At 45.0% G+C, this 27,053-nt stretch overlaps 2 long non-coding RNA genes across 3 annotated transcripts; both read left to right on the top strand.

Moving 5' to 3' along the window:
* The first annotated feature begins 15 nt into the window (after window positions 1-15).
* On the top strand, window positions 16-13,005 carry LOC138685168 (uncharacterized). Its single transcript, XR_011324452.1, has 3 exons — window positions 16-289; window positions 3,898-7,291; window positions 7,852-13,005. It is a non-coding gene; the product is annotated as an uncharacterized lncRNA (long non-coding RNA).
* Window positions 13,006-13,157: 152 nt separating this feature from the next.
* Window positions 13,158-20,173, top strand: LOC138685167 (uncharacterized). Of its 2 annotated transcripts, XR_011324451.1 has the most exons (3): window positions 13,158-16,366; window positions 18,136-18,313; window positions 20,048-20,173. It is a non-coding gene; the product is annotated as an uncharacterized lncRNA (long non-coding RNA). The 2 variants fall into 2 exon arrangements; XR_011324450.1 differs by having other exon boundaries at window positions 13,158-18,313.
* Window positions 20,174-27,053: the final 6,880 nt, after the last annotated feature.

Here is a 27,053-nt window from a genome sequence, read left to right as displayed (position 1 = left end):
GTGAACAGTGACCTCATGCAAGGAGAAAGAAAATTATGCTGGAAGGGTGGTTTGGACAAAAGCAGGACTGTGAGAAATGAAAGTAGGGGTTAAGGGTCAGGCCTGAATAGCCATGAAACTTATCCCAAATTTTTCTCATGCTTCATCCATATGTTTCCAGTTTGACTCCCTGATGTTTCTGGTGCAATTCTCACCTTGCAGTCCCAGCTCTGCCAGTCCCTTCGAATGGCAACAGCAAGTGAAGCAACTGTCCGCATACACTCAAGCATGTTAAAGTGAATAAAAACAGGTACATCCCTTTTTTTCTGGTTGAAAGGAGGAGTATGGGAGGAAGGCGCTTAGTACAGGCTCTGAGCTGTGAGACCTTGGGAACAGGCAGCTTCATATCTGTGGCACATACTGAAGCCATTTTCCCCAGGTGATGAGGTAGATAGATAGCACCTGACAGACTGGGGCTTGCTCTCTTCATTTTGTTTTATACTCAGTTTTTAAAAGCGTGGTGGCTGACAGCGTGTGTACGCACACTCAGGTAGGACACCTGGCTTCTCTGCTGGGAAACTCTTAGATGCAAACAGCTGGAGAAGCTGTCAGAGGGAGTCTTACTCCAGGGATGAAGTTTGACTGTGGTCGAGGTACACAGAGCAAATGGCATTTAGGCATCTGCTGGCCTAATCGCTTCACTTCCCTGTGTCCTCTCCACATCCCCCCAACCTGCAGTCAGTCTGGGAGACATATGAAGCATATTGCTGTGAGGTTTTAAAATACTTGGCAGTGAGGGAAGTGTTGGGTGAAAGATAAAGCCAGAGGTACCTTTTGTGTGGCAGGAGCCAGAGATTATTGCAGGTTTGGAGTTCTTGGGCAAGGATTTTGCAAGAAAATCTGTTTTGCAACTTTTTTTTTTATTGTTTCCTCTGTAGACAACATGCTTAGCTGGCTCATTACAGCATTTACCAAGAATTTGTTCTAGGACAGTATTAATTAATTTGACTGTCAACATGCCGGTTTTCTACCACAGTTCTGTTTCATGGTCTCCCATTGGGAAAAAGACATCTGCCCAGGAGCAAATGCTTACCGTGACAGGCAAGCTGCAGTCTCCTTTTCCCCAGAATCTACATTTATTTTAGGGATGAAAAGATGTTTCCAATGCTTTTACAAGGGCTTTAACCTAGAATTTTTTGGAAGTGGTTGCAGTTTGGGACACTTGTGTATGCCAGCAGCAAATGTCATTTTGGTTACCCTTTGTTCTGATTGAGAGAGGACCCAGGGCAGTCACTGGAGAAAGTATTTGAGAGAAAACAGTAGAGGTCATTCAGCTTTGATCATCCTTTCAAGTGACGTGGCTGAGAATAAACCAAGGCACAGCAAAAAGCAACAGTCAGTGTCTGGGAGACAGAAGAGCATTGGGTCAGCTGGCAAGGCTTTGATGGGCTTTACCAAGGAGTCATGAGGAGGACAGCATTTCTCTTTTCATGGGTGAGAGACAAAGCCAAATGCAGGACACAAGAAGTCTGTGAGTTTGCCTTCAGCCTTCTTCGTCTCTGAAAAGACAAACTTGCGAATTAGAGCAGTGCCAAGAAAACGGGCGCTGTAGTTTTCAGTAGGGATGAATGGGCAGGAGCAGAGGTGAGGGACCACTAGCTGTGCCTGAAGGACAAGCCTACTGTGCAGGATAGTGTCTCTGACATCTGGGGCAGGGTATTCATGCTACAGTTGCTTCTCTCTTTTTCCCTTTCCTAAACTTGAGCGTGTGAGGGCTCCTGATCAAAATGTTCTCCAGCAATTTGTGTCTTGACCTCAAGCTTTCCAGTGTACCAAAGGGAGGGCCATGTGCGTCATCCCTGCTTGACTCTGTGCATACACCAGCCAAGTAGGCTCCTCAGGAGAACGATACATCACAGTCAAAGTGGTATGAGGAGGTAGGAAAGCGAGTCTCTGCTTTGCTCCTGCTTTCTTGTGTGACTGCAGTCAAGTCAGAGAGGGATTTTCCAAACCATTCTTTGCCAGGTTTCTGCAGCTGTGTCCTTCCAAAAATGCTACTCCTAATGTGTCTGCTTTTGCTCTCTATCTACAAACAGAAATACTTTGTCTCCTATCTTGAACTGAAGCTCTTCACAGCTTCAGAGTACTCTTGCTCTGTGTCTGGACAGCTCCCAACAACATGGGTCCTCACTGGAGCTGGGGCTTCCCTGTGATTTTCTTACTATTACGTGCAACCGGGAGTGTCCTGGTTTTCTTCAGCTGTGCTGAGGAGCGGAGGCTGCAGCTCGGCATGCTTGTGACTCATGGTCCTTTTTGCATTTGGATCTGATAGCATGGATGAGTGGGTCTTTGGGGATAGTGCCCATTTTAGGTCATTGTGCTAGAGTGCCCTAGATGTACTGTGGCTGTGTACAGATGTTGCATGCAAGTCTGGATATGTTTTTGAGCCTGACAGATGCCTGGTAGCAGCTGTCCCTGTGATGGGACCTGTGATGGAAATCTGGAATGAAAGGCTAAAAGTCACTAATTCTACCCAGTCTAAACTTAATGGAGGGGAAAGAGGACATTTCAGAATTTCCTCACACTGATGGGTAACCCTGCAGTGATCAAGCTTCCTGTCCTTTTCCAAATTTTCTCCTTAAAACAGGTCCTTGGCAAGATACCAGTGAAGTGTAATTAACACAACTGCTGCTGATACCTGGGTTTGTTACCTGTCGGGTTTTGGCTGGCCATCATTGTCTCTTTTCCACTTTTTCCCCTCCATTTTTCTTGCATCTTCCCACATGTCTTGGACTATGAATGCCCTGGGGCTGGGACCAATTGATGTGTTTGTACACCTTCTGCCACCATGGCCTAAGCTTCCAGGTATCACCAACTACAGGCAGCAGATAATGGTTATCTGTTGACCAGAGCACTGGAGGAGAAGGGAGGTGCAAGGGGCACATTAAATGTTTGCTGTTCTGTTGAGTTCCTTGTCCATATCCTAGAAGCTGTGGGACATCTGTCAGAAAAGCTTTATTTAACCTAAATATCATTCAATCCCAGTCTTCACCCAAGTATCCCACTTCTTTTTCACTGCACATACTCTTTAACCCAGCTCTTCTGAAGTGTACTCTCTTGCCACATATGACTTGCATTAGCTCTAATGAGAACTATCCATGCAAATCTCCCACTCAGCTAACAGTGACGGTTCCTGGTTGACAAGCTAATCTCATCCATGTGGAGAGCTTTTCAATTAGGTGACTTTATAGGTCAGTAAAATTAAAACTCGTTAACTTAAAAAAAAAAAGTTTAATACTTTATTTGTGGACAGCAGGCCTAGCGCTTGCAAATGGTAACTGCTGCACAGTGTTTGATGGTCCAGGATAGACCTGTCAGTAGAGACAGGTAAAGTGATTAAGGGAGGAAGATCCTAGAGATGACATTCAGAAATGCACAGCACTATTGCTGACTTTTTTAGGAGCAGAAAAGATTCAAGTATCTTCGTATAGCAAATATCTTCCTTTATGGGTATGTTTGCATGGACTTCTTGCATCTCCTGCTGCATGCAGTTCCATAATGATCAGACGTGGTCCTTAGGGATGTTGCACTCAATACTCAGGATGGTCTGGTAGACTCAGGATTGAAAGCAAGATTCAGAATCAGATGTAAGTATTGGCAAGATATTCTCCAAGATGCAAAAAAAGGTGTTTAATATTGCACAGAAGGCCACAGTTCCTGTCTTCTGTGGATTTTCTGTTCTTAAAAACTTTGGGACTTTGAGATGGCATGGAAGTTGTAAATGACCATGTAAGCAAGCAAGCAGAAACCATGCTGGGAACTGCTATAAGAATAATGAGTTGATGTGACCCAGGACCTGTACGTGTTCACCTTTATTATTTCTGCAAAACTCTGGGTGTTTTCCTCTTTTTCTTACAGATGAGGGATGCAGACTTGGAGCTTTAGGCTGAAATTTAGTGGAATTCAGGTATTCTGAACCCAAAATCACTCTCTTGGCAACTATTGCACAGCTGCAACCAATGTATGAAGTGCCTTTTCAGATTCCTCCTGCATCTGATTTTTCCTTTTTGGTGGCTTTGCAGCCACAACTGTTTGACAAGGCTGAGCAGCTTGATGCTTAACTTACTCCCTTAATCAACAGAAATGTGGAAAGTGGGTATTTCTGAAAAGTCACTGGGCAGTGTCAGGCTAAAGATCCACTTCTTCCCCCAACTCTAGCCAACAGTTCTTGCTGAAAGATACCTCTCCCTCTGGGCATGCAGGTGGATTTAGGCAGGCCATGTCTTCCAGCCATGCCCAGCACGCTTGGCAGGCGTACCCAGATCTCAGCCAGGCACAAGAATCCACATGCAATGATGGTGTGCAAGATGCCAAACTCTTACCAGGTAAGGAGTGAGAAAATGCAACAGAAGCGCAGCCCAACTCTTACCACAAGCCCACCATCATGTTACTGTACAGGCTGTGTGTGTGTGTTGCCGTTATGGTATATGGCCCACCAAATGTGTCTGAAAAGCCTGCTTGGTCCCTGGCAAAGGGATGTTCCCAGACGTGCTGCAGAGACTTTGCCCATTGTGTAATGTGTACAGCATTTTTTTTGCTTTGTTCCAGAGAGGAACATTTCACCCACGATTACTTGGACACATTGCAAAAAAATAAAGCATTGCATTATGAGAAAGGGAGCCGCTCCTTTAGAAAAAATAATGCAAAAAGTCATGTAAAATGTGAAATAAATATAAAAGAAGAGAAACCCTGTACAAGAGCCAGCTGCATGAAAATCCCCATAAATTGTGAAGATTTCAGCACTGCGATGAAGTCATGCAGTCAGGAAGATTGTGGTGTCTTGAGGAATGATGCAGCCCAACTTGCGGCCCACATGTAGCTTGCCTGCCCTTTGTCACGGCAACAGAACAGGCTAGGTAAACCTTGTGGCCATCAGATTCCCCCAGCCTGAGTCCCTCACCCCACATCTTGGCTGCCTGTAGCATGCAGGGGATGGGGATAAAGCTGGATGGGGTCAGGCAGGAAAGAGAATGCAAAGCCAGGCAGGCATGGCTGTCCTGACAGTTTTTCTGAGAAATAGAAAGAGCAATTCAAGTTTTTTGCATTGTTTCTTACTGCAACACTCACCATGGCTAATTAAGATTACAGCTCTGATTATGACCCTGCAGCTCTGACCTCGTAGTGCAGAGAAAGACCCTACATTCTTTGCACCTCCATCCTCTTTCCAGGAGAGGTATCCATTCCTAGGTGCCAAGAAGGGACTTTTCTGGTCTCTTGGCATCCCTGGGAATCCCTCTGTGCCCGCACAGCACCAGGATTTTGACCCAGGCCAAGGTATGCCTACTGAAGCACTGCAGATGCTTTTGATACCCCAGGAAAGGCTTGATTCTTGTGTGTCTGTGTATACACTGTGCCACATCGCTTATGGAAAAGTCAAATGTGACTCCCACAACCACAGAGGGCTTCAGAGAGGGCTAAGGATCTGCTGACCTAAGTCAAGCATAGATCAGAGAGGCCACCGAGGTCACAGGAAGCTAGCACAGATGGTGCCAAGTGGTGGGGACAGAGTGACGCGCTCAAAAAGTACCATCCAGTTGCTTCCCAGCCACCTCCTCATGGTGATGTGAATTTCTCCGTTTCAATAAAACTCCAAATTTCTTCACAGAAATACTTCCAGCCCCTGGTCAGAGGGCTGTGCATTGTTTGCTTTGATTTTGTTTGTGGTTTTCTTACGGTGGAGGCTCACTGGCTGCTCAGAGGTCTGGCTCAATGGTCTTCATATTTTTCAAAACCACTTGACCTTAGCTGCAGTTAATTTGTGGGGCTGATGAACAGCAGGCCTCCCAACTGCTGTCCTCAATCAGTGACAAACAGGGACAGCGAGCCCTTCTCTCACCCTGCAAGGGGAATCAGTGCCCCGCAAAGTCATGAGGTTTGTGGAAGAAGGAAGCTGATGCTACGCTACCATGTATTAGGAACAGAGATTTTTTTCCCAGAAATATCCAAACACTTAGACAGCTCGACAGCAGCTCAACACTTCTGGTGCAGTGAGATTTCACAGCATCAAAATCAGATAAAACAGCTCTTCCAGGAGTTGTTTTAGTATTTCTGAACTGCATGTTACAAAAGCCACACTGGTGCAGAAGAATTTCAGCCTTCTGTATGGCTGCAGTGCTCACATAGGAAGGAGCCTTTATGAATTACAAGATGAAGGGAAGTATGAAGGAGCCCAAGGGTATTCCATGCACTTCTGATGTGTGAAGGCAACCAAAAACCAACCATTGCATGTTAATCCTTACCCCTATCTGATAAACTGTGTTATACGAGACATGATCAAAAAATAATTCTCCTCCTAATGGTGCAAGTTTTATCTTAATTCCCCTATACCCTGCTGACATATTGTGCTAATTACTTAGCACTATACGCTAATGCATGAAATTGCATTGCTGTTGCAGACTTACTGCAAGACCTATATTGTCTATCTTGATCTATATTGTATTGGAACCAGCTTCGCTTCAGTTTGCATTTGCATCCCTGATCAATTCTGAATGATGTTTCTATGTGCCTAGAAAAATCCCTGTTTGGGGAGAACTGAAACACATGTTTTAACTCTAAAAGTGTGCAGTGAACCCTTTTCAGATACAGATGCATCCTAAACAGTGTGAAAGGTATGCAGGCTTACATGGGGGCCAGGAGAATTCATGTGCTGAACAAATTTCACCTCAGAGTGAAGCTGATAATGCTGTTGTGGTAATGGTCTTCCTGAATGCATCTGCATTTTAAATGGTACAGCTGGTCCCAGGCCTTTTTTCACTGCCTCTTTAGCCACAGGGCCATACACTTTGCTACTGGTATTGCTCTTGAAACACTATGACTTTGCTCACTCAGCCCTCATGTTTTGAATCACTGTTGCTTGGGGGGGGGGGGGGGGAAGTTGTTTTCCATTCCCTGAATGCTATTAGGAAAAATCACAAACTGTCTGATTATTATTTTTCTTTTTTTTTCAGTCCTAAAATGCTGAGAGTAATGAATGTGCTAAACCTCACACCACCAAAAATGCAAGGAAATAGAACATCTATTTATAAAAATAAAAACACAAATTGCCCCCAGCATTCACGCATCATTAGAAAGCTAAACCACAGCCCCAGAAATCAACCCCTTCGGTCTGAACATGCGCTCACCGCGTGGGGAGGGATGGGCCCACACAAAGCCTCTCTGTAAGGAGGTGCATGGAGGAGCAGCCAAGGCACTGCCGAACCTCTGCAGCATGAAAAACCCAGGAGGTGAACTAATCCCATGAAGACCAGGAAAGGTAATGAAGCAAAACCAAGAAGTTTGGGGAAAATCTCCCAGTTTTTGGCACTGGTGTTTGCACATATTATTTAGGGAAAAGGGAAGGAGGATGGCGGATGAAGGACAAGCTTCAGCTCTGGTGCAGGCTGCCTGGAGCCCCTAAGCACCTTCCTGGGGAGCTGCCAGATCCTGTGATGGATCCCACCTTGGACCAGCACTAGCCTGTTTGGAGGGATGATGCATGTTCACTCTCTGCTCAGCCTCCCAGCACTCCTCCCTTGCACCTTGGTCGAGCAGTCACTTGCCGAGCTTAAATGACACAAAAGGGATGATGCTGTTTGCATGTGCTCTGAGCTACCGCTCGTTTTTCTCTCCTGAAACTCAACGAGCAGAAGGGTTTCATCTGGCTATGATTCTGAAACTTGATTCAGATCAATTAAGCTTTTAAAAATACAGCCCTTATGGCTACTTCCGTTTGTTAGTGATAGAAGATTATATATGGTAATTAGGGAATGACTATAGCCTAAGCAAATATCCTTTTTTTGTGCCTAATGAAGCTTTTTGATGTCTTTTCAAAAGGATCTGCTACGAAAGGAAGAGCAACACCTGCTGAATGTGGCAGCAAGACAAAAGGGGTGGCAGAAGAAATAAAGCAAGAGCTCACAAGGCTGTATCTGCTTCAGAGAGCTTTAGCCATAGCCCCTGCAGCACTGTTGGTTCTGTCTCAGGAGCCTGAGCCCTTCAGTGGGCTGTAAAGCTGTCTGGATGGTAAAGCTGTCAGGTGCAGTAGGATCACAGCAGCTTCTACTTCCTAGTTTATATAAAGATGAAAGGAGATAATAGACACACACACATGCATATCAAAAGAGCAGATGATTGCATCCAATGGCCAGCACGGGCTGCTTCTTTCTTTGCTTTGCAAAGTAAGCCAAGATACAATTAAGGTCTAATGACAATTAGACCCCTAGGAGTAATAAAATAAGTAGGACTAATTCTCTGCTAGCAACTGCAGCTAAACTGGTATTAGACCTTCCCCAGGAAACAATCCCTTCTTTCCTTGCACTCTTCTTACTTTTATTTTTGTTTTGCCAGACTTAGCGGGGTTTTACTATTTTATCAATGAGAAGATGGACTTCTGTGCTCTTCAGTAAACTCACAAAAAAGAAACTGAAAACTGACATTTCTGTGAAAACTGTCTCAGGGAAAAAGAAGATGTTTTTCATTAAATGTTGTGAAATGAGAATTTTTTACCGTCTCCCTTTAAACATAGATCCTGTGGTCTCCCTCCTGATAGGAAGCAGTGTAAACATAGCCTTTTCCTTTCCTCAACTTGATCCTCTTCTTCACCGTGCCAGGATCGCTCCGGCAAATACCCAGGGTGAGAGATCCAGGGTTTGCTCAACTCACAGAGAGCATTTAGACCAAAGTGAAGCTCTTTGAGAATGCCACCCACAAGGGATGCAGCTTGCGTATATTTGCAGAAAATCTGAGCAGGTCCTTGAGCCAGTCTGTCAATGTGGTCTGTTGATGGCATCTCTAGCTGCATCTTTTAAGGTCTAGATGATCTTTTAAGGTATGTATGCTAACATGTTTGCAAAGGAAAAGGACAAAGGCATGCTGAGTATGCTCCTTCACATGGTGACTGGTCAGTGCTCCAGCAGCACCGGTGGTGCTCTGTCCTGACCAAGTGAGTGCAGTCCTGTGATTTATGATCCTAAACATGCCCAGCATGGGGGGAGAAAGGCCAGCTGCTAGCTCACCATGGGATAACCACACAGGAAGGGCCAAAGTGATGAGTTTGTGTCCAGCAAATTTACAGCGTGGTTGTTTTCCAGATGTTTGTAAAGTGCCTGGTACTGCCCCCAGTGCTGCAACATGAGGCTAAAAGGCAGATGCAGTGATGAGGTCTGGCTGCCAGGGGCAGATAGGCACGTTCCAACGCTTGTGGGCCAGTGCCACAGATGACACTGCTGCTTGACTCTTCCTCCATCTGCCTCTTGCTGCCTGAGGTCCTGCTGGGACAGGCAGGAGGGTGAGAAAAGAATGCCATTAAATTCGTCCTGCCACAAACCTCCTGATTGCAAAACGACCAATGAAAGCACAGCCAAGCTGCAGGAACAGCAAACTGCTCTGTGCCTCGTGCACACCCAGAAAGCTTAAAATCCCTGGGCATTGTGAGAGAGATGCTCTGGCTCTCTTCAGCAGCCAGACCACGTTTTCTTTGATCCCCATTACTCCAGCTTTTACATCCTGAAATGCTTTGGTCCAACCCTCCTCCAGCAAAGGTCTCATGCCTTGGTCAAGAAGAGGTTGCAAGTTTCTGGTCTTAACTGTCACATCGATAGTCTGGGTGGCTGCAGGCAGCTCCAGTCATCTCTGCCTCTGCATCTGGCTGTAGAGAGGATAAGGAAACCCTCACCTCTCTGGTGGAGCTGAAGTCTGGCTGCTTGGAAAGCCCACGGCTCGCAGGTGGGAGGTGATGGCAAGCCAGAGACCGCTGTTGTTTACTCACCCATCTCTTCCTTTCAGCCTGTTTACAGTAGAGCTAATCCATGCTTGCAAAGTGAAGGCAGGACGCTCAGAGCTGTCAGCACATGCAGTTCCCAAACCCATGAATCAATCATCATGAGTCCCAAACATAAGCATAAAATATCTCAGACAAACTCAATTTTCCAGTTTTGAAACAAGGACCTTTTTTTTTTTTCATTTTACCATTTTAAGTCTAAGATTTAGTGCTAAACTGACAGGCTTAACTTGTAAAGTAACTGGCAAATCTTGAAAGAATTGTGGTTTTCTCCTTCCCAAAGGACATTGCAAGTGACATGGTTTTTCGCTTTAGTGATAGATGGTACTTGCAGGCAAGTATTTAGATATCTAAGTACTAAAGCAGCCACAGGTCTGGTTCCTATCAATAATACATTTTGTCACACAGAAATTGAAACAGCATGGATACCACACATAGAAATAGAAGGGAGAATTATACATAAAATTAATTTTCCCCATAAAGGCACGTAGTTTCAGCTGTCTCAGTTCACAGGAGAGTCAGTGGATGTTCATTTCCTGGGGATTGCCTGCCCTTAAGTTTTACCTTTGATTTTGGGTATCAGTGAACAGGGTTTTTCAAAGCAGCACATGGGTGGAGCCACACGATTGCAATGACATTAGAAAAAAAACCAAAACAAAATAAAACACCAACCCCCCACACCCACAAGCTAAACTAATGGAGTTGATTTGATTAAAATGTTTTTAAACTGAAGCCTAGGACCAAGATGAGTAATGAGATGTGAAAGCAGGCAAGTGACCCGTGCCCTTGAGTGGCAGGGGAAGTATTTCACCCAGCTCAAGGTACCATTGAGATCTTCCTCGCCAAGCCTTCAGTGCAGTAACAGGAGTTAATGGCCCCCTAGCTATCCTTTGGGCAGTGGAAAAGCAGTAATTGCTCCTCACTGCAGAGGGGATTATCAGGTTCTAGGACTAGTCACCACTCCCTCCCTTTTCAAGTCTTTCTGGAGTCCATAAATTAAGAGTAATTTTAGTTATCTGGGCAGAAATGCACTGAACTGCTCTATTCTCAAAGTAGTTATTTCCCTGAATAAATGCATCTGAAGGACACAGTGTCTGCTCTGTGCACAAACATCCAAGGATTGTATTGTGGTGTACTGGACCTATCTGAAGTCCCAGTGAACAAGGACTTCTGGGATGAGCATCCAACCAAGGTCAAATGATTTTCCAGGGAAACTCCTGGTTTTCTCCATGCATCCAAAGAATCTGGCAGACCTCAAAGAAGAGTTGTCATTTTGGGGATGCCTCATGTCAAAGCTGTGGTGAAGCTTCTTTGAGTCCTCCCAAGAGCTCCCTGGAAAGCCCCATGGCCATAGGTAGGAAGAGACAACTTGTAGTAACAGGCATATAAAGGCAACATTGTGCTCCTCTGGATGACTCTTGCAGCACCTTGCAGCCTCATGTCCTTAAATCACCTTCTGGTTTCTTACTCAGATTGCTCCATGGCCCATGGTCTTCCTCTGGTATTAAATGTTCATTCCTCTGTGGGATCACAAGTTGGGTGTGGTGTGTCCTCATCATGCCCTGGATGTGCCTGAAGGAATGAGCCTTTCAAGGAATTTCGGATGAGCTCCTGGGACCCACCTGGCTTTTGTGAGGACATTTCTGTGCACACCAAAACCCAAACCAGCTGGTACAAGGAACTATTGAGTTCTGGATGCAGAGCTACCTGGAAAATAGTATTCACCAACAAAAGTGTAGCATTACATTTTCACTGAAATTTGTTTTCTTAATGAACAACAAATCTCTTACACAAAGAAGCAATACTTGATTTGACAAAATATTGTCCTTAAGAGTGTTAACTGGTGCTATTAAGGACATGTGTGGCCAGTATTTGCTTACCTTCTCTTAATTAACAAGGAATATTTCAAGATGTGTCACCCTTCCTAACTCTTTGGACATGATCTTTTTTCTTTCTTCTTGCCATATTTAGAAAAGACTTCTTGAATACTTTCAAGTTTTGTAAATTTCATCTAGTACAGTCATCCCATGGCTGCTCTGGATCTGAGGCTTTTCTGCCTTTAATTTGGAAGCAACTGTTGCTAAGGGACATTCATAAGGCTGATGAGATGGTTTCCCTTCAGACAAAGGGGTTACAGAGAGACCAGAGCCAGGCAGAGTCGCTCTGTACTATGCTCATGATAGAAAAAAATAATAATAAAAAAAAGAATTAGGAAGTCCAGCAACTTCAGTCCTGATTTTGAGAAGAATAAATTTAAGTCCCTTTCCTGCTATGAACTTTCTAGACAACTTTGGGCCAATTTCTCAGCATCTGCCATTGCTCCCCCACCTTGGAGTGGTGGTCAAAAGGCAAAGAGGGCTGATAAGGTTAAAACCAGCAGGTCCCATATAGTGCTTCTGCAACCCCAGTTGCCTGCCTTCACTGGACCAAAGGTCAAAAGCCAGTTCCAGCCTTTTCCTTTTTACTACACATTGATTTTTTCTGTCTGGCTCTGCAAAGACATCAGTCTGTGTCTAGGGCTAGATAACACCAGGCTTTTCGCTGGCCTTACAGGATTGCAGCTCGCCTGTGAAAGCTGGCCAAGTGAAAAACAGCCAATAATGCCTTTTTTGATTGGCTTAAGTCGGTATTTTTAACATTTCTATTTAAACAAAAGCTCAAAAATCAGAGCAGGTAATCGCAAATTTCAGCATCAAGTAAATTATTATAGCCATGCTATAAACCCATAGGGATTTGAGGAACAAAGTTATAGTGAATTCTGTGCCAGAGCTGGAACAAGGAGCCCTGGGCTTGCCTTTAGGAAAGAGTAAGCTGGGCACTGCTTTAAAAAAGCAGCCACTAGCATGGAACAAATTAAAAAGGGAAGCAGCAAACTCCTCTGGGATTCCATAATAATTTAAACATTCCTCTGGGACATCTGAAGTTTGGAAGAAAAGGGGGTGGTGGTGGTAAAAAAATGTTTCTAACTTATAAGGAATGTTAGCAATAAAAAGGGACCCATACGGGTGTGCCATACCCTGAATTAGTCAGAAAGCAGATGTGTACATCTGCAGCCTCAACTTTTCCCCCTTGTTTTCTCTTCTGTTTCCTTCTTCCCTCTCCTTCCTTTCCCTCGCTTTTACAGCAGTTACACCTGCATGATGGAAGGAACAGGGAGGGAGCTGCAAAGCTCAAAGCATTTGGTGTGTTAGGTCAGAGTACGGAACAATAGTGCCATAAATCAATTTGGGAGGGGAGCAAAGGCGGGGGGGGGGGGCTAATCCAAAAATAAACCATGTGTGAGTTTTATTTAGCTCTGCTGTTGCTGAAGGGAGTTCACAACAGGGTAGAAATTATGCAGTTTGGGGGGGGGTGCCTCTTTCTCTCCCCTCTCCAGCATGATGAGCTGTGGGTCATGCCCATAGGGTGCACAGGGTCCCCACCTGGCATTGTCCCTTTCCTCTCTGTGTTGCTTAAAACCCCTTGGAGGAGCCACTGGGAGATGCCAAGGGATCCTGGTGTCCACAGCAATTGTCTACTTTGGCCCAGAGCAGCATTTAGCTGACTACTTACCATGAAAATCACTTTGTCTCCACCCAAGGAGGCAGGTCATCTGCTGAAAAGCCTAATAAGCCAGTGGGAGCCAGGAACCTGAATCCCTCTTGCCCATGAGCTTTTAACATATCCTTGGCTTGCAGCTTGGGCAGGAAGTGATGGACATTCGTTGCATGCAAGCGTGCATGCACATATGCATGTGTATGTGTTCAGGGGGAGAAGCTGAGGGGTCTTCTCAGCCTTTAACACCAAAGTGAAGAATGCTAGGTTTTTGGTTTATTAACGGAAGAAAAAGGGAAGAAATAAAAAAACCCAACTGCCCAAAGACCAAGTGTGACATAAGGAGCCTCGAGGCAACTTTCATCATGTTTTTAATGTGGTTTCCTTCATCTCCCTGGGCTCGCCTGTTTGCTAGAGCAGATTGTATTTAGATGATGTATTTACCAGATCAACAGGAGGATGCTCCCCCCCACCATCAGACCCCCTACCCCATAACTGAACCTAACAACAACAATAACAAAAAGATCCAATTCGTTCTTTAAAAATACAGTTCTGCAGCACTGTGTCATTTTGTTCTTGTGCTAATTCCAAAAAAGCATTTGGCCTCATTACTCATCTCTGGAGGGAGATGAGCACTGGTCTGATTCCTAAAAAACTTCTCAAGCCCTCAGAAGCGTGAAATTTCAATTTCAGCTTCAGAAGATTGCATGTTGGTCCCAAAAAGAAAAAAAATATGCTTCCTCATGCTGGAACAATGTTGGTGCTTTCCAGGTCAGGGTTTTGTCTGAAAAATAAATACAGCAGAGCAATCTTTCCCAGCATTAGCTAGGGCCCTCTTGTTCTTGTGTCTGGTGTGTGCAGCATGCATCCCGCATCTCAGCAGCCACTATCGAGGTCTCCCTGCAGAGGCTGGCTGTGGACATGCATGCACATTATTTTTCCTTTTCCCCTCATTAGGAAACAGTGATTCATTTGCAAACCGCTCCCATTGAAACTGGGCTTTTTATGTTGTATACCATGAGAGAGGGAAACTAGGAACAGTAGCTGTAACCTTGCAGAGAGACTGTTCTTCACACTTTGCTGTCTTAAATCTCTTATGATGTTTATAAACTTGTGGACCAACAGCTTTTGAACCAGTCCTATGGAATGATAATGCCTCAGCCTTCTCTTTCAGAAAGCTTAGTCAGTGGTAAAGGAATTTTGGAGCATTACGTTGATTTTGCAGATGCGAAAAGAGAGTTACAGAAATGGGGAGTGGAGAATGCAAAGAAAAGCAGTCTGAAACCAGAACCAAGGGCTTCCCAGCATTGATGCTGGGAAGCATTGTGAAGCAATCATATCTTGGAGGAGTTAAATGAGGGTCCCAATGGCCCATGATGGGATCCTTTGCCATTAAATCCCACCAGGGACTACATGGGTAGCAGCAGTGCTCTTCCCCCATTACAAGATGTCAAGTGGAGGGGAGTTGAGCAGGCCAAGGGTGCAGCAGAGCTTGCCTGTGTCTGTGGTCCAAGTTGTTCATTTTTAGCTCATGCTGGTAAGGATGCTATAGGTCGTCTCCAGAGGCTGATTGTTTTCCAATATAAGATTTCATTTCCAATGGACTCTCCATGATTTGATGGAGCTGGGGTGAAGCAAGGAGCTTTGTTTCTGCAGAAGGTAAAGGGAACCTCTTTCCATGTTGATTTCTTTTTAAGGCTACGTCAACACAGAAATGGGTTGATCTGGCCAGACTGCAAGACACGAACAGAAATTTTTGCCAGACTTTCAAAGGTGTGGGTGTCCTCAGCTTGGTAGATAAAGCCTCAGAGGATATGGGGGGCAGGGGGCACATTCAGACATGGGTGCGTAAGAACAACCTTCCTCATTTGGATTAGACAGTCCAGGTGTGTACTTCCCTGTGTTTTTTAACAGAGAGACTATTATTCAAGTATGAATAGGAAGAGGAGGAACTGGGGATACTTCGATCTAATTTGGGCAGTTACACACAGTATTGGACAGCTCTGGCTTTGAAAGATCTCCAGGACAGGTGTTTGTCCTGCTTTGAGCCCAGCTATGCTTTGCAAAGTCAGTGGTTTGGCTGAAGCTTATGAACAAATGATTTCACCTAAGCTAAAGTTTCATCCAAGATCTTTTCAGCCCAGCTTGCTTACTCCTTAGCCTTACAGCTAGAAAGCTTTGCCTTCACTTTTTAAAGTGACGAGCACCAGATAAGCCAGTGAGTAGAAGTATTTTCATTGATATATATGTGGAAGTCAGTAGGTTTGGTGTCACTCGCTTCTCTTTGTCCCAAGGGTGCTTGAGGAAGGAGCTGACCATAAGCCCACCTGGCTCATCTCCCTCCTGGTGAACTGCTGTGCACCTCCTACTCCACCACATTCCCCATTCCCCTGCCCTTGCTTTGCTAAGGAGGCCTTCTCCTTCTAGCCGTCACCTTGGTTCACCCTCTGCTGCTCTGTCCCATACCAGCTGGCCCTCCTGAGGCACCACTGCCCCACTCCAGGGTGTCTCTCACCACTGAGTGCTCCTGGTAAGCACAAGCTAGTGACTGCGCTAGTTCTTGTGCTCAATGCAAACTGCAACAAGCAATTGATGAGAAATTGCAGACAAGTACAGGATGTCCCAGAAGTTAGCTTTGATGAGATTTTGGAAGCAAAATAAAGGGAATGTCCAGAGAAAGAGAAACAGATGTCCATCTGCCTGAGCTGTGTAAGCAGTCACAAAGTCAGGAAAATGTGCCACCACCAGCTTGCAGTATAATTGAAGCTCTCTTTGGTTACGAGCAAAGCTTTGCACCTTAACCCCCCAAAAAGACACACCCAAGGGTGCCAAAACCCCCAAGGAAAGCTCTGAAGCTCCAGCAATCATGCCAGTAGCAGGCATGTAGTATTTCAAGGCAATGCAGTGACGTGCAAAATGGGGAGAGTGCAGCCCCAGTGATGACTGCAATGATGAACACAGTGTCAGACAGTGCAAGCCCGCCTGCTGCCGAGACAAAATTTTTGGAATTTCCAGGCACAATTGACCCGTGTGAAGGTAACTGCCTGCAATAAATAAAACAGCATCGTTGTTTTTTAAATAGAAAGCAGATTATGATGTATGAGGCGTCAACTGTCACTGCAGTTGTGGCCCAAGTGTTGGAAATGCCATTATGGAAGTGCTCGTAAAAGTTTGGCGGGGTTGGAAAACTCTGCCTGCTGTTGCTGTCTGCCTTCAAAGTCCCCTCCTTTTGCACATGGGAACCTGTTCTGCTATAAAACATATCAAGAAATACCTTGATGACTGAATAGGAAACCATGCTGTTAGTAAACACAGAAATCTTGAATGCAGCAGAGATAGATGTGCAGAGTCCCTGTCTGCTGCAGTTGCTCATGGGAGCTGAACCAGCAGCTTCCAAAGGTGGGTAAACCCTAAACTTCAGATGCAAAAGAAATGGCACTGCAAATGTTGGCATGAAGCAGAGAAACTAGTGGAGCAAATCCTTGTGCTCTGATCCCTGGAGAAAGATTCAGCAGCCCAGCTCCACTCTGCAATCCCACCCCAGGCATCACTCCGAGTGCCATAAGCAAGCATGCAGTCCCTGCATCTCCTCCTCCTGAGTGTTCATGGGGCTGTGCTCTGCACCACACTGTTGTCTGGGAGCATCATAGGGCTATGCAGAGCTAGTACGAGCTCTACTGTCTGACTGAGCAAGCAGAGAGTTATTGCCCTGCCCTTACCTTGCACATCCCTGCACAGTGACATAAAAAAAAACTGCAAGCAGCTTTTTGTTGCCAGGCCAAACAATATGCAAAGCTCCTTTGTAATCATCAGTATACCTTGGTCTGTAGCTCCTTTTGCAGTTCCTGCTCTGAGTTTTGGAGGACCTAACTGTTACCCCAGCTCTGCCAACAAAGATGGTGACTGTCACATTAAAAGGCACGGTTTTATGGGTCGACTCATGGGAGTAACACAGTAAGCAATGTGTCCCTGTATATTTTTCAGGCTGCTTTAAATCATGCTTCTGGAGCCAAATGATGCCTGAAATTGCATATTATAAGCCCAGCTTTCAGAGGGTTTTGGTTTGGTTTTCTCTAAGTGCAGGTCTAGTATCTTGACTTTCAAACTGGCTATTGCCTGTAATCAAGTGAGTGCCTTTTCTACCTCACCAGCCAATCTCAGCCTTCAAAATGTGCAATTCAAATGTCTGATTAAGGCCCGCGTGGCTGAATTCTGGGCTCCCAGTTCAAACGTGGAATACTGTCTATAAAATTTTTTATATCATCTACAGTAATATTAGAATCATATTCCCTTGACCATCCTTAGAAAAACAGTTCTTGACACACTACTGGGATAAAAGAAGGAGAACACATGGTATCAGTAAAATCTAAGTTAACATACCATTCCAAGCAATAACATTACACTATATAGTGTAGCAACAAGCCAAGAAGTAATAATTATTGGGAGTAAGCGGAATCAAGAATTGCCCCCAGTGTTGCATTACGCTCCTTCCAGTGGAAGAACCTCAGGCACACAGTATATAATAACCAGTCCCATTGTCAATATAAAAAGGTTGATACAACCTTATTTAAAATCTCTCTTTTCCCTGTTAAACAGAGTGCAGCAGCAATTTGTGCCAGGGCTGCTGAGCAGTTTCAAATGTGTCCGTGAGGTCAAGACCAATGGGTCTATTGCATTTCACGTGGTGCTTTTTCTTGTGATGGCAGTCCTCTTTGGCTGGCTGAGGTCCTCATCTCGGTCTCTGTTGCCTCTTCCCTGTGCACCCCAGGGACTTGTCCTGCTCCTCTGCTGCATTCCTCCACCAGGATCAGCTTGTGGAGCAGGAGATGAGTATCACCATGCCCTTCAAGAAAGGATGCTGCTCTTCATTGAAGTTCAGTATGGTTGAAGCCAGCAGAGGATATGCCCTGAAGACACTGCCTGGGACTTGAGGTGGGAACCAGGAGCGCTTGACCTTCTTTCTTGGCATGCAGTGGTGAGCAGGTAGGCATCTGTGTTGCACATCTCCCATCACCATCCACTCAGTTCCCCCAGTTCCTCCCCCACTCTTCAGCCCCACCTGGAAGGACTCCCATCCTCAACTGGCCACCCTGCAGACCTCTTTCCATCTCCATGAAGAGTAGCCCAACAAGCCCCTCTGTGAGCCCCCAGAGCCGGGGATAGAGAGCCCTGCCCCACCATGGCAGGGTGATTCAGCCAGCCCCCCCCTTTCCCCCTCCCCTCGCCATGAGTCATGATTTCCCCTAAGCATCCAAGTTGCAAAAGGGGATGAAACAGCACTGCTGGCCCATCCCCCAGCACAGCCTCCCTCCAGGAGACAAAACAGGGGGCTTGTGCCTCACCCCTGCTCTCCAGGGCCAAAAACCCTCTTCTTCCATAACCATGATGGATAACAGAGGTTTCTCCTCCCCTCTCACCTGCCCACACCCATCCTTGGTCTAGTCTACCCCTTTTTAAACTCCCACAACATTTTCCCCCCCCTGAAAAAGAAGAGTGGGGTTGTGTGGTGGGTGGCTGGGGGAAGCCAACACACATGCCAGGAATGCAGGGTCGGGTTTTGCAGGGTACAGCTTCAACTGCTTGGCAACTCCCCCCCCTCCATCATCCCCCTCCCGATTTGAGCCATGAAAAACAACTTCCTGTCAATAAACACGAACAAAAGCTTGGACGCATCTTCAAAGTGATGAGTTATGTCGAAAATATGTTTCGGAGCACTTTGAATGTTCCTGTAAACTGAAGGGAAATGATTGTTCATGGTGCTTTGGCGTTCAAGGAGAGTTTATAAATAACCACCGCAGGTCTGCATAAGTTAGTTTTGCCATGAGAAAAAATGCAACAAAACAAGGAGAGAGTGGAAGAAGAGAGGAGGAAGGCCTAAGAGGAGCAAGAAATAAAAATCAGGTCCAAAACCTGGGGAATGGCATGAATTTTAAAAGTTTAAAATTAGCTGGTGAACGCAGCATCACCCCCGTGCCCAGTGTGAGTTGGGTCTGCCTTTGGGAGAGTGTCTTCTCATTCATGGCCAGGCGCTGGGGGTGGTGGAGCAAGGCATGGATGCTGATGCTGGCCTCTGCACTGCCATTGCTGCATGGGACATGGAAGAAGGAAGAAAGCATACGGTTCCCATTGGTTTCCAAAAGTGGAAACATGTGCTGGAATCCCAGCCAGACGTGCTTCTTGTTATTTTAATGAGAAATTCCATAATTAGTGGCAAAAAATAAAAAGAAGCTACACTGCAAGTGAAAGAAAACCCCTCTCTCTCCTCTCCAGTGCATGATAGACGCATCAAAGAGATGTGGTGTTTTTACAAACATACATTACTTGACAGGCTATGATGTTCCTTAATCTGTTTGCTTGAGGGAATTAAAAAGAAACATAAAAAAAGCAACCAAATAAAAATGACAGATTTTTTTACTTAAACAGTCCTTGTCTTAAACGGGCAATGCGCTCCCCACCTGTAATTCATTTGTCAGCAGTTAAACATCATTACAACATTAACAGCCAATCTGAATGCAGAAGAGCTGGGCTTTGTACAGCTATAAACTACAGGACATCAAACTGTACTTTATGGAGTAGGGGCCAGTCAGAAGTGACCCCTTCTAAACTTTTACAATTCTCTGCATTCTTCTGATTATAGTAAAGATTTATTTGAACTTTGATATATATATGTATTAAAAAAGAGCATTTTATTAAAAACATTTCATCCCGGTTCTTTAGTGAAAGAGGAGAGAGAAGAAATACTGCAAGACGTCTTAAGCTGGTAGATTTTATTCATCTTGCGAAGTGGCCATGGATGGATTTGCTTGGATTCATGTTCAGAAATAAACACGTAGTATTGCATTACATCCCGTTTACACACTTTGTTCTCCAAACATGTTTGACATCTAATTGCACAACTCCTTGGCTAGCTGGTATAACACGCGAAGTCTTTGTAAGGGATTTGCTGAAAGCCAGCTTTTTGGAGGAGAAAAAGTTCTTTGGTGGCTGAGTGCTGACGGATGCCCTCTCTCACCTACTTTCTGTTTGCTCTTTCCCTAGAGCATCCATTGGTGCTGTTGGGGAAAGCGTTTAGCAATTCATGTCTTCTGCTCTCAGAAAAATCCTCTGAAAATCTAATTTATCGTTTCTCAACGTTTCAGCTTGCTGCAAAGAACATAGGGCTAATAACCGTGCGCCGTTTTCCAGGCAGTGTCAGAGCAAGTATGGGAAAGATATTAAGGTGGTGCTGCAAGCCAAGCCGTGCAGTCAGGAAAGAGGAAAATGCCTTAGGTTTTCCTCCTCTTTTCCAGGACCCTCATGTGTTGCTGTCATGCCTGGCTCAGCGCAGATGGCTGTATTTCAGCACTCAGCCGCGGACCCATGTAACAGAGAAAATGTCTCAATGCTGTGCAAGTCCTGCTTCACCTGCTAGGCAGCAATATTCCCCAAAGATGGTGGTGTTTTCCAGCAATACAAAATGGGATTTTACACACACACACACACACACACACACACCCCTGTATTATATGTATACACACACATTATTTTTTGCAGAAATACAAGTACAAGAAAAGGGTTAGGATGGGGCATCAGTGTTTGGTAGAGGCCTATCTTAGGTATGGCATGATGATGTCCAAGGACTGACATCATGTTGTCTGCAGTGGATTTTGGGAAACATCCCCTGAGCAGGGAGCTTGGTTTAGGGACAGATACAAGAAGCACCTAAGCCATAATTCCTGGGAAGCCCCCAGATCACAGCAATGGGCTTTTTGCAGGTTGTACACAGTGGAGAAGTGCTGATGAGAAAGATTTTTCCAAGGAAACTTGCCTCTTCCACAGATTTGCTGTTTCCCATGGGGAAGAAATGTGATTGTGCTGAAAACCTGCAGTGTTCTTCTTTTTATATTTTTTTTTTCTATTTTATTTTGAAGGGTGGGGGGAGATGAATCTGAAATGAAACACTTCATTTTGGTCAGTTTGACCTGACTGAGGAATATTTCATTCTTTTGATTGGATTGGTTTTAAATCAATTCAGAATACACTTCCACTTCCCTCAGGGAAAGTGCAGCTCTAGCTCTTTTTCTTTATTATGGCTGTGCTCTCAGGAGGACCTCAATGCCCAGGAGGCAAAGAGCAACTTTTGTGCTGGCTGAGTCCATGGGAGTAGTGTTAATCTAGGGGCATGGTTGCACGGTCCAAAGAAAAGCATCCAACAATTGGAAGATATAAAATGGCCCAGCTTGCCCATATCTATTCTCAAGCTAGTTAGAGGGGCTACATGAGGAGTATGATAAAGAGAGGAACTATACAGAGATCCTTATCCCGAGCCTCTCTCTGCTGCCAGCCACCAGCAAGGTAGAGGTCATGCGCTCTCTTCACAAGACAAGGCCTGCAGGAAAATTAGGTTTCATAATGTAATGACTTGAAAGTTAGCATTTTGCAGTCATTTCAGCCCCTGTTCTGATCTTCAGCATTTCAAACCACCTACATGTCACATCAGTTCTGACATTTCTATATAATATAATAATTTTTTTCTGGACAACAGTCCTGGAGCCTTATCTGGAATTTCAACTTCTTGTGTCATTTCAAATCACAGAGCAAACACTGCAATGTCAGATGTTCCCCAGCGACAGAAGCTCAGAGTACTCTTTCCCTCTGGTTAATGTCTGGGCATGACATTCTGTGGCTGAGGTAGGGAAGGCAAAGAAAAGCTGGAATGAGCCAATAGTTGCTGATGTTTTGGTGCTGAAGAGCTCAGTGATCACTGCTTTGAATAGCTGGTCTTTTTTCTGTTTGTTGGCCAGCTCTCTCCAAATTTCTTTAGTTGTTTTCTTTAAAATGGTTCTGTTTTCCTCAGTAAAATTTAAAGCACAGAGCAAGCGGAGCAAGTTGTCTTTCTTCTATTCACATTTCTTTAGAAAGAACTGGTGTATTTTGAAATGGAAATGTCTTGTCCTAAAAATGCTGAAATCCAACCTATTTTCAAAAGCACTGTTCTCCTGGTTTTTTTGCAGTCCAAACAACTGAGAGGATGCTACATATGGTGCTGGCTAAAGCAAAACACATTAGGTTCTAGCAAATAGAATAACACAAAAAGAGTCATGAGGTTTTATTGTGAGTGAATAGGGCAGATTGGGGAACATTGCCCTGTTTTGTCCAGGATCCCTGGTTACTTACGCAGCTTCTGCAAGGTGCAATACAATTACACAGCGGAAAAGATGGTTTCTCTACCCAAGAATCTATGACATGCTTTCTGCGTGCATTTTACAAAGCTTTTGTATTGCCAGCATGGGTATCAAAGAGGTAACTCAAGACATGAAGCTCCCCTGTATGTTTTACTCAATGGATTTTCTAGAAGAAATGACAGTGCATGCTCCTGGTCTGCCTTCTGCCCCATCTCAGAGCAGGCATTGCTCTCCCACAGCAGGTAAGATATCTCCTGTAGATGTACATTGACTTTGCAATAAAGCCCCCAAAAGGCACAGCACACCTGGTTTCAGCATTTGCTCTGAACTTTGTTGCTGAACCTTGGCAAATCTTTCTGCAAACCTGATCCAAGTGTAGAGTAACCTCTGTGAGGAAAGATTTATTGCTTTGGACTGAAACCAGGCAGCATTTCATCATTTTGGAGCCCCTGATCTGCCTGTACTCTGGGCTGGGTTTGCTGTGGGGTTTTGGTGTTGTAGACCCACAGGATCATGCAGACTGGAAGGGACCTCCACATGTCACCTGCTCTAGCTTCCCCACCCAAAGTCTCAGGTACAATTTCTCTAGATGCACAAGGTTTCTCCTCTGGCTAGAGTCCTCCTCCTTCCTTCTGAGACTTTGGGTTTTGACAGGCTTTCTTCTTTCCTCTCCTTTTTAAATGTTCTTACCAGTTGCACAACAAATAAGTTCTAAAATCCTTGAATGTTTTTTAATGTTTACTGTAAGCTGGATTGAAGCCTTGATGACAATGATGTGTATAAAAGACCAGAGGAAACATGGAACAACAAGTTTCGTTACCATAACAAAGAATGATCCAATACCTTGAGGTCTAAAAATAGTCTCTCCCTATTAACCTCTCCATAGTATCTGCTCAAAGATTGCTGCTATTATTTTTTTAAGCATCATCAAGAGAAAGGAAGGAAGAATTAATCTATGCTACAGAGAGCAGAGTTTTGGCCTGAATGCCAGCTGGAGCAGTGAGCACACTAGGCAGGTCAAGAAGCTGGGCTGAGGAGTGGAAGGATGGTTTTACAGTTAAATATCTGGGCTGAGATATGGAAAGGCTCAGCTCTGTCCTTGGCTTTGCCCCGTGCTCCTCACACGGCATTGGACTGATCCTTTCTGCTTCTGATTCCTTCTGGGCTCTTTCTCCCCTAAACGTTTAGCAGAAGGCTGAGGGCATCTCTGTGCATAGGACTATTCCCAAAATACTCCTCCAAAATGTAGTCTTACTCCAGTCTTGCTAGTGTCAGAAACAAAAATCCAAGGAATCGCTTTTTAAGACCTCTGTCCCCACAGCCTGTCTGGCCTCATGGTCTCTGCAATGCTCACCAGCCTTTCTCAGTAGCTGGGAAATAGTTGGGTTTTTTTCTCCCCTTCTGAAATTTTTCAGTAAAACCAAGGACAGACCCCAAGCTATTGTGCTGTGTCCTTACTTTGCAGCTGGAATTTGATTGTTTGGGTTTTTTTCCCTCTGACAAAATACACAAAGTTGGGAAGGAAGGGGAGACCTAGATGGATGAAAGTTTCAGTTTTCGAAAAGGGCTGCCTACATCCAAACCTCTCCAGAGGTGTGCTGACCGAGAGTTTGCTGGCCCAGAGCCCCCATGAGAAATAGGACAAAGTGGCTGCCAAGGTATGGACAGCTTCAACTCCTTCCCTGGGCAGAAGGACTGATAATTGCGCTCTCATATTGATGTCTGCAGGCTACAGAGCTCTTGAGAAGCTGCTTTGGAAGAAGCCATAGTTCCATCCCACTGCTTTAACACACACACAGGGCTCAGGAGATGCATGTATTTTAAAGAACAAGCCTCCTTTTCTCCCTCTCTCATGAATAAATTGATTAGGTAAGCTTTCTGCTTTATTTTCTTCCAACATATGAATCTCTCTGTTGTTTTCTTTCCCCTTTTTTTCCCTGTAAACACACAAAGCAATTGGCAGAAGTGCTACTGGCATAATGTAATCACTGTCAATAGCAGTGTGCTCTTGAAACCACATCCCAGCTTGCAAAGCTGCCCAGGTGAATGTAAGGGCTCAGCGCAGGCACATTAAATGCACACATTCATTCAGCCACTGAACTAGCGAAGAGGTGGGATGTTGGGTCCCCAAGAGGTGACCAGAGCAATCCCTTCCATACCAGAGCACATAGAGCAGGGCTGGGGTCTTTGCCCACTTATTTTGGATATATCTGCTAAAGATCTCATCAATTCCTACTTCTGAAGTTCATAACATAGCACAGTCAACCCCAAACCTCTGGAAAGTACAGTTTATTTGGAGAGCAGAAGGGCCTCTGGATCTGCAGCTGCTATAAACTCACAGGAAATTTTTTTAACAATAAGTGGGAAAGTCTCATTAATTTTGCGTGCCAGATTGTGCTTTTGGGGTATCCCAGCATCTGCCTCTGTGAGGATTAGAAACCCTGTTTCTGTGAAGACTGGGATTCTTTCCCAGCAATAAAAGACAGAGGTTATTTTTAGTGGAGTGCTGAACTTACCAGGGTCACGAGAAAATGGGGATAGACGGGAAATATTGGTTAAACAGTTGTTTTGAGAAACCACTTGAAGATGAACCATACCTGCTCTTATTTCGTAGGTCTGCATACTCCTGCTCTCCTTAGCTTTAAGTGCTCTGGACCTAGTGTCTGTGTGTGCAGAGCTGGTGGGTTTTACCTTGCCCATGAACTTTCCCACTGTAAGCAAGGACTGTCAAAAAGGTAAAGAATCACCAACCTCCACTGCTGCTCTGTCCCCTTCCCCTCCCTGGGAAGGACTCCCAGACCTCTCCGATCTGTTTCCAAGAGACACTGTGCTCAGCTGATGGATGCTAAATAGATTTATGGAAGAGAAGAGCACTCCAAATACTCTATGTTATTGCTGTTTCAGCTCATCCATCATGTTTTGTATAGCATTTTAAACAGAAGTAGTACAGCTGAAATTTCTGCTTTTTCCTTTTTCCTTAGAATGAAAGCTCTGATTTCACTGTTTTGCATTAAACTGCATATTTATTTCTTGCTCTGTTGAGGTAAAGGGAGATGATAAGTTTCAAATGGCAGAGTACGGGTTGGAGATCAAACAGGGAAACTCCTCGTTCTGTTCACTTAGGCAGGACCTTGAAAGCTGTTCCTGGAACACTCTGCAGGTCTGTCGGCTCCCAACAGTAGATACTGGGTATGTGCAAGCAATTTCAAGAGCCGGGAGGTCACCTGAGAGGTGCAGGAAGTCTGTAGTCTGGCCACAACTGCTGAGATTGGGAAATCCATCTCCCCTCTTCCATTGGCATGAGGTTGGCAGGACCTGTGCCACAGAGTCTCACTTTTGCTCCACCAGGAAGAGCCACTCAGGTGGGACTGCAGGCAGTTGGCAGATGTTAGAGGCATATCCACTACATCTCAGGCTTTGGCTCTGAGGTAAGAGTTTGCTAAAATCTGCAAGGTCTGCCAGGAAATGGCTGCCTTCATCCTTTCTCTGTTTATTAAGTTCCTTTCGTAGGCATCTCTTGGCAGATGTAGTGATGGGAATCTGCCTTTGGACCACTGTTACGCATTTCTTCTACACTGAGTGTATCTCAGCATAGATGGGAATTGGGCTGCTTTGAGGTTCCTTTGCTGAAAATGAAGCCAATGCCATTGCATAAGATTGACTAGCAGCGCAATCAGGTTGAATTTCCCTGTTTAGAGACAGCAGAGCGCACCTAAACCGAGCAACAGAGCATGGTTTGCACAACCTTGAGCTGGGCAGACCAGGCAGGCAATGCTGGGCTGGAGTGTAACGCAGGGAAGCAGAGGGTTGCCTAGTTTGGGTGTTCAAAATCTACTACATCACTTCCCTGGTGGTTTGACTCTGTGTTGGCTGTGGCTTTTCTTGTTGAAGTGTTACGTTGTGCAGAACCACCTCCGCATCCCTCCAGCAATGATGTAGGCACGTCTTGAAAACAGTTTGGCTGACATGTCTGCCCTCCCCCTTGCTGGGAACCCCACAGGTCTGTTGCAAAGCAAGTTGGTCAGCAGAAATCTCCACTACCAATACATATGCTCCAGATGGACAAACCACATCTATGTCTATCCACAGCTCTTTCCAGAACTCCTGGATTCCGCTTTTGAAAAACAAAGAACAGTTTGGGTTTTTTAGTGACAGCAGAAAACCCTTGATGTGCCAGTGAGTGGAAGTGAGTCCTGCAGGACCAGTGTGGTCCCTGGATTCCCCTCTCACCAAATGCCATCTGGTACATGGACACGAAGAGAGCTCTGTGGTAGAAGTGATTGACCACATTGCAACAGGCATCTCCCGCTTATTTTCAAAGCAAGTTTGGGTCTGATGTCTCTGATGCCGTGGCATGGAATAATGTCTGCCTGGGAAAACTGGGCAACTGTTGTCTGAAGAAAAGAAAAATATCTTTCAGATATTTTATAATCCAAAAAATATGGTTCTCAAATGAGCTTTTTCCAAGCACATTAGTGCTACTACCATTAATAATCATAGAATTCAAAGAGAAAAAAAATCAGCTGGAAAAGAGTTGAAAGGGAAACCTATTAAAATAA

The sequence above is a fragment of the Haliaeetus albicilla genome, chromosome 4 (genome assembly GCF_947461875.1).
Source record: "Haliaeetus albicilla chromosome 4, bHalAlb1.1, whole genome shotgun sequence".
In the NCBI taxonomy this organism is placed as follows: Eukaryota; Metazoa; Chordata; class Aves; order Accipitriformes; family Accipitridae; genus Haliaeetus; species Haliaeetus albicilla.
This window is presented reverse-complemented; position numbering and strand designations above follow the sequence as displayed.